At 37.7% G+C, this 11,759-nt stretch overlaps 1 non-coding gene across 1 annotated transcript; it reads left to right on the top strand.

The window, feature by feature from the left end:
* The first annotated feature begins 723 nt into the window (after window positions 1-723).
* On the top strand, window positions 724-797 carry TRNAR-UCG (transfer RNA arginine (anticodon UCG)). Its single transcript has one exon. It is a non-coding gene; the product is annotated as a tRNA-Arg (tRNA).
* The last annotated feature ends 10,962 nt before the right edge of the window (window positions 798-11,759 follow it).

Raw genomic sequence — 11,759 nt, forward strand, 5'->3', positions numbered from 1 at the left:
ATATGTCCTCTGTTAACAGGTTCGGTTGCTACGATTCCAGACATAGTGGGGGATACAAAATAAACATGTCATGTTTTTAAGCACGCTGTAAAACTGTGTAATAAATGGTTATTATTTTGAAGAAATTTATTAACCATCTAGCTTCATAGAAAGAGTGAAAATCGCTTATCTTTGAATGTATTCTCTGAATTGATCACTATAGATGAAACAGGATATCTGAAAACGAAATATTCCTTCCTTTTCCTCTTTGTACAATAATCTTTCGTAGTGTAAGAAGCTGTTTAATTCTGCATATTTTTGTTGGTGCTCAATGAAATCCAATAGTTTGAAGTTTTTACAATATTATTATTATTGTTGTTTTGATTTATTTCTATTGAACGGAGGAACCCCTAGGAAAATTACAACAATTGTGTTTGTCACCACAAACTTATTTGCTCAAGGATCGAAGCTGGAACCCCTAGGAAATCCACACATATTGTGTTTGTCCCATACATCTAAGTCTACCCCTGAGCAACAACACCCCCACGATTAAAGCCTTATTGACTCACCGCGCTCTCAACGAACGAGAAATATTTGCTTTTTGAAGAGATTGATTGATTTCTAAGGGCCCGACTTACTCCTTAATTTTGTGAATATTTATTTGTTCATGTACCGAAATATTATGCTGACACACACTATAGATTTTATGAGTGAGAAATAATGTAAACTGAATTAAAAATTGTGGCCCTGCGTAGCGTAGTTGCTAACGCTCTCGCCTTCGGTGCGAGCGGTCCCGGGTTCAATTCCCGGTGGGGGCACTCGGTCGAAAGAGTGTAACAGCTTTTTCAGGCCAGCCACCCTGAATGAGGTTTTCCTGGGTTTTCCTCATTCACACCAGGCAAATGCCGGGGTGGTACCTAACTTATAGGTCCCAGGCCGCTTCCTTCCTTCCCCAATCCTTTATTCCTTCCCTTTCCCCTGATTGTGTGCTCGCCGAGGGACGTCATCCCTCAAATCGTGAAGGGCTAAATGGCCTTAGATGCCGAAAGCCCAGAAATCCAAAATCCTAAAATCCTAAATCCTGAATTAAAAATTGTGATGGATAACCAAATTTTATATATGTGATTGTGTCGTGTCGTCTCATCTCCTAGGTAACCCAAACTCTATATTGTTTTTAGTGTACGTGTTTATCTCGTCTGGTGGGCAACTTAATCAGCAAACTGTTACTTGAAGACTATGTCTTTGTCTCGTCTCGTGAGTAATTTAACCAAGAAAGATCGAAGGACGAAGCTATTATTATTATTGCAGGTGTATACATTTCTATGTATGTATTTTTAAACATTTGAAACATTGGAGTGAGGGAAAAGAAGAGTGGTCTGTGGTATTATAACGAGGAATATGTGACGATGCTACTACTACATATGATACTCTTTTAACAATATCAGACTAGTTACGAAAAAATATCAGACTAGTTACGAAAACAAGTCAGGCAGTCTTCTTAGAAAATGGTTGGTGGCATACATCGAAGCCGCCAAAGATAAAATAATCAGTTAGTTCCGCTCATACTTTATAGTTTACTCCAGAACCAATGTGAAATTTGCTCGAATTTTTATAAGTTAATGATTTTACATAATCCTGAAAGCGAGATTAAACAGAATTGCGTACTGACCAATATTTTTGATTGTTTGTAGTTACTATGTAAATATGTGTGTAAACAATTTGATGGGAATATGTGACTGTATTGGGAAGTGCTTCCGGAAAAAGTGAAGACTTTACGGATGGAAAATGAACAAGAATGAATGAGTGGAAATAAAGAGGCTTCAGTTTGTGGCGAGCAGTTTTGCCGATATAGGATTGATTATCGTAAAACTTGCGTTTGCGTTTGCTATTTCAACGTGGATGTGAGGGAATTTCTGTACATTTTTGCCAATTTTCTGCAGTTACATTTTAAAGAAAGAAATATTTTCGTTCAATTTTGATCATGAAAGCTGAGGCATGATCCCTTTGGAATCAAGAGGGAACACTATTGCAATTTTAAAAATTGCGATGCGTAATGAACGATGACTTGCTTTCCAAGACGCAAGAAATATTGCTTTGTATTTTGTTATTAAACATTCCCAACTCTTAGTCGAAAGAAGAAACACGTTCGTTTATTATTGATCATGGAAACCGAGGTATGATCCCTTTGTATTTGCCGTAGAACAGTATTATTATCGCAAGTTTTGCGAAAAAAAGGAATGATCGGGTAGTAGTACCAAGACGTAGGAAACATTTATACGTATTTTGATATTAAACAATTCTAAAGCGGACACTTGTCGTTCCGCCGAGAGAGAGAGGAGACGTTGCCCGTGTTTTAACAATAAATACGGCTCTAGACTTTCGGCATTAGTGAGCGCGATTGACTGAATCTTTTTGGTAATAGGATTGCACACTGAACGTTTTCAGTAATAGTGCGAGAGGAAGCTATCCCCGCAAATGATGCAAGTATGGTCCCCCAACTAAATAGTTTCCGTTTACTGAAAGACCGGTCTTTATGCCCCTTTTCACCCCAATAGTACAACTTAACCCTTATTGGCACAATCCGGGCCTGGGAGGCCCGGAAGATATTATTTTCGGCTCAAAGTTCCATAAATATATATGAATGAGGCTAACTCTTTTTGACATCATCTGTTGAATATTCAGAGCTGTTATGGTGATAACCTATCCGTTTTGTACTTTTTACTTTTTGAACTTTAACGTATTTTCCTTATATACCCCGCTTTTGCATAATCCGGGCCTCGTAGGCCCGAACTCAAATTATTCATTATTTTGTGTACATGCTCTGCCTTTTCTCCTGATTTCATTCAAATTGTTGAAGTAAATATATTAAATCATATTTTTGCTTCAAACTACTAGGTGGCATCACATTTCTTTTACAATTTGTTGATAAAGAAAATTATTGTTTGATATTATAATACTCTAATATTTAGCAAATAAATACATTTATTTTATTTACTCACGAAACTAGCAGTTTATATCTTTATGTGTTTGAAAGTAGGTCCGTCAAAGATTTTTAGAATAATTTCCGATGGAATCCTGAGTAGTTTTCGAAATATGAAAGGGTTACCTCTTTCTAAATGTATTGTCCTAATCCATCCAAATGTGGTTACTGTGGTGAATCTCACGATACAAAAGCTTGCAAAAATCAGCAACAACAGCCACACTGCTCTACCTGTAATGAAAATCACCCAACATACAGCTACCGCTGTAAGGGAAAACCTCAGGCACACCCGGAACGCCCGGAACTAACAGTGCCAGTACAAAGCTTTGACAAAACCACACCACCCTCACAATCTCTTGCTCAACCTCTCACTGTCGAAGATCTTCTTCGTTACATAACTATTGTCCTACAAAATGTTTTCCCTTTCCAGCGTGAACACATTCTTCGTATCGCCATTTAAACAGCCAAATCTCTCTTCAACCTTAACTTTTCTGCTACCTATTCAGGACCTTTCGTTCACTTCCACATCGCACCTCTAGAGACAGAAGTATAAACCCAATATGGCAGCAGTATACATTATGGCTCTTACTTTACTTTTCGTTAACATCCGATCATTCCAGCAACATAAAGTACTTCTAGAACCTCTTCTGTTAGAAGAAAAAATCGATATCGTAGCTCTCAACGAAACGGCTTTAAAACCAGGCACTTCTGCACGACTTTCTGGTTACCAACTTCAACGCTGCGATTACCACGATATACACGCGCGTGCTCAAGGCAGGGTGTTGATTGGTTTTTCTCCCAAACGTCCATATCGACAATACAATCCTACGGCATTTACAAACCTTCCTGAACATCTCTTATTCTCAATATACTACCCTTCTCTTACAGTTAATGTAGCTACCATATATATACGTCCTGGTCATCCAATACCTTTCACCTTTTTTGAATATATCGCCCAAAACTTTACAAACATAATCATCATGGCTGACATAAATATCCATAGCAGAAGTGCCAGGGAGAAACAACGTTTTACGGACTTTGTTTCAGTTGCACTACAACTTCACATTCATAATCTTCCTGGTCCCACTCGACCAGCTAGCCAAACAACTCCGGATGTAGTAATCACGTCTCTCTCGCTTATAAATGACTGCGAGGTGAAAGTTCTTGACACGATTGGAAGCGATCACTGTCCTATCAAACTAACCATTAAAAAGATTCGGCCATCTCTACAAAAGTTAGAGCCACATATTATACACCGTTACGATAAAGCTGACTGGTCTCAATTTCGACAGACCGTAAATATCCAAGTCTCCAATTTGCAACCACCAAATTCATAAACCGACATGCACAATATTGTCAACCACATCAAAGACGCCTTACATTCTGGTGCTCAACAATCTATACCTGTGGAGAAAATTTATCCATCTAAGCCAAAATTGCCTCCACAATATCTTCCTTTAATACAGAAATCACGACAGCAATTTCGAGAATATAAAAGAACCGGCAACGAAGAATGTCTCCGTCAACACAGACAGTGGCACCGAACGGTTACAAATTATCTCACAGCATACAAACGTCGCAGTTGGATCAGCACCTGTAATAAACTAAACGACGAAGCCTCACCAAGCCGATATTGGAAAGCTTTCCATAGACTCACAGGCAAAAGCACTAAAATATCGTACCCTCTGTTGGACAATGACGTTCCTCTCTTTACAGATCAAGATAAGGCAAACTCTTTTGCAACACAATTACAAACAGTTTTCACGCCTGTAATATCATGTAGTTCACATAAACGCAAAGACTTGTCCACTATTCCAGCTTTACAACCATCACTCTCACATGTAAAAGATATTGACCATCCTCTTACAGCACCAATCAGTACACATGAACTTCAACGCGCACTTCATAAGAAACGAAATACTGCACCAGGCATTGATCATATTTCCTACCGGCTAGTAAAAGAAGCTCCACTCTCTTTACTTACACTACTCGTTACAGTCTACAACTTTATTCTCCGCACCGGCTTTTACCCTGCGGATTGGAAAGTATCCAAAATCTGCAGGTTTCTTAAGCCTAATAAACCAGCACATTCTGTGACTTCTTACCGCCCAATACAACTGACAACAGTTTTCAGTAAGCTGTTTGAGAAAATTCTTGTCCAAAGACTTCATTTACATATCCAAGAGAATAACTTATTGCCCAAACACCAAGCAGGTTTTCGGCCAGCCTTTTCCATTAACGATCAGCTACTTCGGCTCTCTACAATAATAACAAATCAATATAACAAGGCCTTTCCATCGTGCCTCGTTTTAATGGATCTTGAAAAGGCTTTCGATAAAGTATGGCATTATGGTCTTATTCAAAAGTTACGGAAGCTAAACCTCCCGATCTGCTACTTACGTATCATATATTCGTTTCTAGTAAATCGAATTGGATATGTTTATATAGGATCTTCTATCTCACACCCTATTTTTCCGTATTGTGGCGTTCCACAGGGTTCTGCCCTCAGCCCGCTCTTATATATATTATATGCGTCTGATATACCAAAACCTACGGAAAACGTGTTCCTATTTCAATATGCCGATGACACGGCCTTTCTAGCTCTGGGCAAGACTATGCATCAGATAAGCACGACATTACAATCCACTCTCAATGGATTTATGCAATGGTGCAAAACTTGGAAACTTACTGTCAATAGTGACAAAACGCAAGCACTGGTCTTTTTACCCCCAAAACGCCGTTCCAAGGTTCATCGCAATCCGCAAAACCTTAAAGTCACAATTGACGATCTTTTTCTTCAACCAACTACTACGGCCACATATCTCGGGGTGGTATTCGATTCCAAACTCAACTGGAAAGCTCATCTTGAGAAAATATCTCAAAAGACTAATATCCGGCTTAATCTTCTCCGCCGTTTAACTGGCACTACTTGGGGACTAAACGCCGCCTTACTCCTAAATACATATAAAATGTTCCTTCGCCCTATCTTAACTTTTGGACACATCGCTTGGTGCAACGCTCCCACGAAGTTCTATGACCGTTTGTCAATACTAGAGCGTCATGCCATTCGACTTGCACATCGTATCAGGCTGCCATATCCCAACTTTCTGACTTATGAGCACATCGACTTTCCTCAACTGACTCAACATCTCGCCGATCTCCGCTTGAAATATATACTCTCTCGTCTACCAGTTTCACACCCATTGCTTCTCGATACCCTACAAGCAGATGCTAAAACTGACGCTCCGTATAAGTATTTGCACACACCATTAAATATACTTATTACGCTGTATCTTAATACTGAGCATCCTACCGCCGACGAGCGCGATATCTTTCATATTTATCATATTGGTGATCATCTCCCTCATTTGTTTCCATCTATGCACCACGTATAATTTCAACACTAACACTGGGCTTTCCCCATGTCGCCATCAGTCTCGAGCCGCCCCGAGACAGAAGAACTAACCTGCATTTGTCTTCTTAACAATGTGTTTGTGACTGTGGCGTGCACGCACTGCATCTCATCTTTCACTGTCATCATATTTATTTCACCATATATACTCTTTCTTACACAGTAAAAAAAAAATCCTAATTGCACCACTTTTATATGTGTTCTTTTGTGCACTCATATTTAATATTTGCACTGATTTTGTGTTTAGATTTTTTTTCATTAATCTTTGTTTTTGATAATTTCACATAGACCATCATCAAATCTTTAAACAACAGTGTAATAAAATCTGTGCCAAAGAGAGGGCGTAACCCTCTAATGGCTCGGGTTAGAAATATTCTTTGAATTTATATGATGAATAAAAATTCCCTAAATTCCTAACCCTTTACTACTACAAAAAAAAATCTAAATGTAGTTTTACTGCATAAGGTTGGTGTAGGTCTATTCAATTAGTGTCATTTGTTACTGTGATGTATAAGTATGGCTAGCGTATCGGAAAGTGAAAATATTAGATGGATGTAAGAAGAAGAGGACGAAAGCGATACTAGTCTATGGTTGAGCAGTGGTGAAGACAGTGATGGTGAGGATTCGAATAGGTAATGATGCTCATATAGAAAATAGCGAGTACTCAGATACAAGTGAAAGTGCCAGTGAAAATGATACAAGTGAAAGTGCCAACGAAAATTACTCTGATGCAGAGGCAAGTAACTAAAGATTGAATATTGTAAGTGCAGAATTGCGTTCAAAAGACGGGCGTTCTTGGTCAAGTTATCCTGGCAAAAAAATCTCAGACTAGATCTCACAATATTATACGTCCACCTCCTGGACCACGGCAAGGAACATTTACTGATACTCTTCGCGTTGCGTTTGATTTGTTCATTAGACATGACATTTTGGAAGAAATTGTGTTGTGTTCTAATTTGCAAGGAAGACGAGCAGCAACTGAGGTTCGTAAGAAATGGAGAGAAGTAGACAAGGAAGAAATGTTAGCGTTTTTAGGACTTCTACTTTTGGCTGGCGTCGAGAAAAATTGGAATGTATCAGTCAGAGAACTGTTTCAAAGTTCCGACTCGAACCCATTTACAACGCTACAATGTCTGTCAACAGATTTAAATGTATTTTAAGCTGTTTACGCCTGGATGATAAGAGAACATGAGAGTTTCGTAAAAAGACTGTAAAAGATGCGCATGTGTCCTATGTGTGGAACTGTTTCTTAAGAAACTGTAAAAAAGTTGTTATCCCTAGCGAATCAGTAACAATTGATGAACAGTTGATTCCATTTAGAGGAAGATGTCCTTTTACTCAATACATGCCTAAAAAACCCGCTAAATATGGAATGAAAGTGTTTTGGATGTGCGATGCTAAACCTGGCTATACTTTTGACGGATATTTCTATTGTGGCAGAAAAATTGGTGAAGCAGTTCAAAAAGGTCTAGCAGCAGAAGTTGTCAAGCCTATGGTATCTTCCCTCAGTCAATATCAAGGACGTAACACAACAACAGACAATTACTTCAAATTCGTTTCTTTAGCCGAATACCTTCTCACAAGAAACTTAACAATGGTTGGAACAGTTAGAACTAACAACAGGGGCATCCCTCCGATCATGAGGCCTAATGATAAAAGAAGTGTTTATTCTTCCGAATTTGTTTTTTGTAATGATGTAACAATGGTCATTTATGTTCCTAAAAAGAACAAAAGTGTAATTCTCATCAGCAGCATGCATCATGATTCGATGATCGATGATAATCACCAAAAAAGGAAGCCGGAAATCATCAACTACTACAATAAAAATAAAGGAGGCATCGATTTGATGGACCAAAAATTGCGAGAATATTCGTGCAAAAGACAGACGCGAAGGTGGCCTTTGGCTTTTTTCATGAATATGTTAGACGTAGCAGTATTAAACTCTTATCTTGTTTTCAAATATCATAATCCGAATTAGAATATCCAAAAGGAGCATAAGCGAAGGATTTTCATCAAGGAGGTAGCTTATGATTTGATTACACCCCTAATGTTGAGGAGAGCTGAATCATCTACTTTGAAAAGGTCTGTAAGAGAGAATTTGTTAAGATGTGGTATCAAAATTGAAAGCGATAAGCCAGCAAGACCTGTAGAAAAGAAAAGGAAACGATGTCACTTGTGCCCTAGTTCCAGAGACAGAGAAACGAAAGTGGTATGCTGCAAATGTCAGAATAATGTATGCAGGGAGCATATGTTCGTTGTGTGTGAGCAATGTATGTAATACGCAGTATGTATAGAAATATTTCATGGTAACAGTGAGCACAAGCGTACATGTAACGTAAAAATTAGCATCCTTTCATGTTCGAAAAGAGTTTAGTTTAATATACCTTACATTGTGCTGTTTATATAATTGACGAACTTTTCAACATTCAAAGAACTTAAAGTTGTAAACCCTCTAGATATGGATAAAATAATTAGTGTATGCAATTGGGTGGAAAAAGGCATTGTTGTTTGATACCTCACATGACCCTCTTTCAATTTGAAAAAGTTGACGTCGATCCAATATGGCGGATTTCAAGATGGCGGTCATGATCCGGAATGCCATAGAAATATCCCTCCTAACTCGATTTATATAGGTGAAGTCATAATTATTGTTCCTCCATCTATTTTGTTTGAAAAAGTCGGTCTTGGAACTATCAAATTATATTGAATATGGCTTTTCCACATTCATGTTTCTATTTCGTTTTTCCAAGTTTCTAGTGCTCATTAGCAGCTAAAATTTTTGTCAGAATCTTATATTTAACCCTACATTACGACAGCAGTTGTTTCCTTTTGCTAACGCAACGGCGAAGTGGTGAGGTCTACTTGTAAGATATCCATTGAACCCTATTATATTACAAACAACGAAGCCTTGCTGAACCCTATGTGGTGGTAACAGAATTAAGGAAAGCCAGCCATTTTTGTTGACCGGTCTTACTACGACGTAGAGACGTCATTTTTCTTCTTCTTTTGAGACATTATTAAAATCAACTAAGGCTTTTATATATTGCTTTTACTTACTGATTTTTTTAGAAAGAAAGAAATCATACATGATCTAATTGTTCTTCATTTTTAACCACTATTAATTAACAGAGGGAGAGAATACTTTTATACCAATTTCTTTAAAAATAATAGTTTACAGCCAGATATAAAATGAATATTTACTTATTCCTCTTCATAAACTAAGCAGATTAGTTGCTATTTACATATTATTATTTAACTTTAGCGTGAAAATAAGTGATTGCCTTGTCTTTTACATAGCATCATGATTTAACTGAAGTTTGAAAATAAGTGATTGCTTTCTCTTTTACATATTGTAATTTAACTGAAACTTGTTAATATTTGATTGGTCTCTGTCTTTTAATTAAAGTGATATATTGAAGTGAACTTGATAACTCAAAATAGCTGTTTCCGTTTTATTTTTTTTCAGATGGATTTTTCCGCCCGAGCGAGGAAATTAAAATGGTAGACGAAATTTAACTAAAGGAACTGATGCGCGGTCTAAACGACTACCCGAGGGTCTTCAGTACCTGGAAATTTATCATGGAGATGCAACGCCTGGGACATCGGTGTTCGGAGAGATGTGATGCACTCCTACGCGGCCTTCGTGCCTTTGAAGGTAATGACATATTACTCTTACAGCACTGCGTATTCGATGCTGATGTGCTAGACTTGTTTGTGTATGGGTTTTTCTGTACATATAGAAAGTTATGATGAAGCTATGCAGAAACTTATGTACTTATTATCTTGTGGAGAAGGTCAGGTAGATAGGACAAATTATACAGAGTTATCAAACTTTTTATATTTGGGAACGCGGTTTGTTTCGGAATCATGCTTAACGCCAACTGAAAATAATACCATGGTCGTGACCTCTCAAGTAAATCATAAGTTAAATCATAACAATAGCATAAATCAATTAACCAATGAAGATTTAGCTTTCTTACAGGAAATAGATGGGATAGGCAATCTAAATTTCGATGAAATACCAGTTGAAGAAATATGGAGTTTGGTTCAAAATAAGGGCAACGCTGTGGTTATACCCACGCAACAGGTCTAGGGAGAAAATCGTATATACAATACCCTTCAAAACTGTGTATATGACTATCAGGACCAAATGTTCTTCTCTCATCAACCTGGCTCGTCATATGCTAGTGTTCCAACAATGGTTGGACATGGCAACATCAACAATAACAGTGCAAGTGGTTCTACTAGTAGTGCTTATAGTTGTGGTACAAGTGGTGGTAGTATTTATAATAATAATGGCTGGCAAACTCAAAGAAATAGCAATTTCGGAGTTGCAAGATAAAGCAGACAAGGGTTTCGTAATTTTGATCTTACGGACCATGAAATTGCCTCTAGATCTGTGGGTGAACGAAATATTAGTAACCCAGAGGCCTGTATCGAAAGATTAATCGATTTTGCGAACATGTGACCTCCAATACACTCCCCGCGGACTACTTTGCACTATACACATATAGTAGCAACAGCAACAACAATAAACCCGCGTATATCCCGTGAAGAGGAAAAAGGAATTTCTCTGCTAGAACAGTCCTCATTTCAATCGAACCTGTACTAAATTCGAATGAGGTGTTTTTATGGGGCAAAAAGTACTTTTTAGGTTTCACATAGCTTACAGCATACATGACCAGGGAAGAAATAATACAGCGAGTGACGTTGCTAAATATTCAAAATACCAGGACTCTTTCGAAAAGCGTTTAATGTGTATTCAAAATAAGAAATTTACTGTTTTATCATAGCCGTTGTATATTGGATTACCAAACATACGTTAATTGTTCAAAGTTTGTGTAATTTATTAACAAATGGCCATGAAACATGGCTTCTTAGAGAAGAAGTTCCCTGCGAGATGGCAAGGGTTAACGTTAAAAGCAAGCGATGCTATGACTTTCCAAATGTTGATGCTTTCCAATCATATTTGAAAGGAGAGTATCAAATCGTAATTTATGGGGAGCATGAAAAGAATAATCGGGAATATATAGTTCGTTTTCGGTAGAACCGGCAAAAAATAGGATCTTTATCCACTATCAAAGAGGCACACCCTTGATCATTTGGAGCAGATTCGTATCATTAGAACTTTCCTCAATGCATGGAACGATTGTTATTATTGTTTGTCTCTTTATAATGATAGATAATTTAGACACAAATCTGAAACTCGTTGTTCTTCTTCCGAACATACTCAAGTACGTGACTATACTGGTAACTAAATTAAATGCAATGCATGCAAAGAGACTTTGCTGAGGATGTATGTTTTCAGAACCGTATGAAGCGTAACAAAGCGGATAAATCTATATGTGATAATGGAAAGGTTTTCATTGATAGAGGTGTCATCTTTGA

The sequence above is a fragment of the Thermobia domestica genome, chromosome 6 (genome assembly GCF_964235325.1).
Source record: "Thermobia domestica chromosome 6, izTheDome1.hap1.1, whole genome shotgun sequence".
NCBI classification, from domain to species: Eukaryota; Metazoa; Arthropoda; class Insecta; order Zygentoma; family Lepismatidae; genus Thermobia; species Thermobia domestica.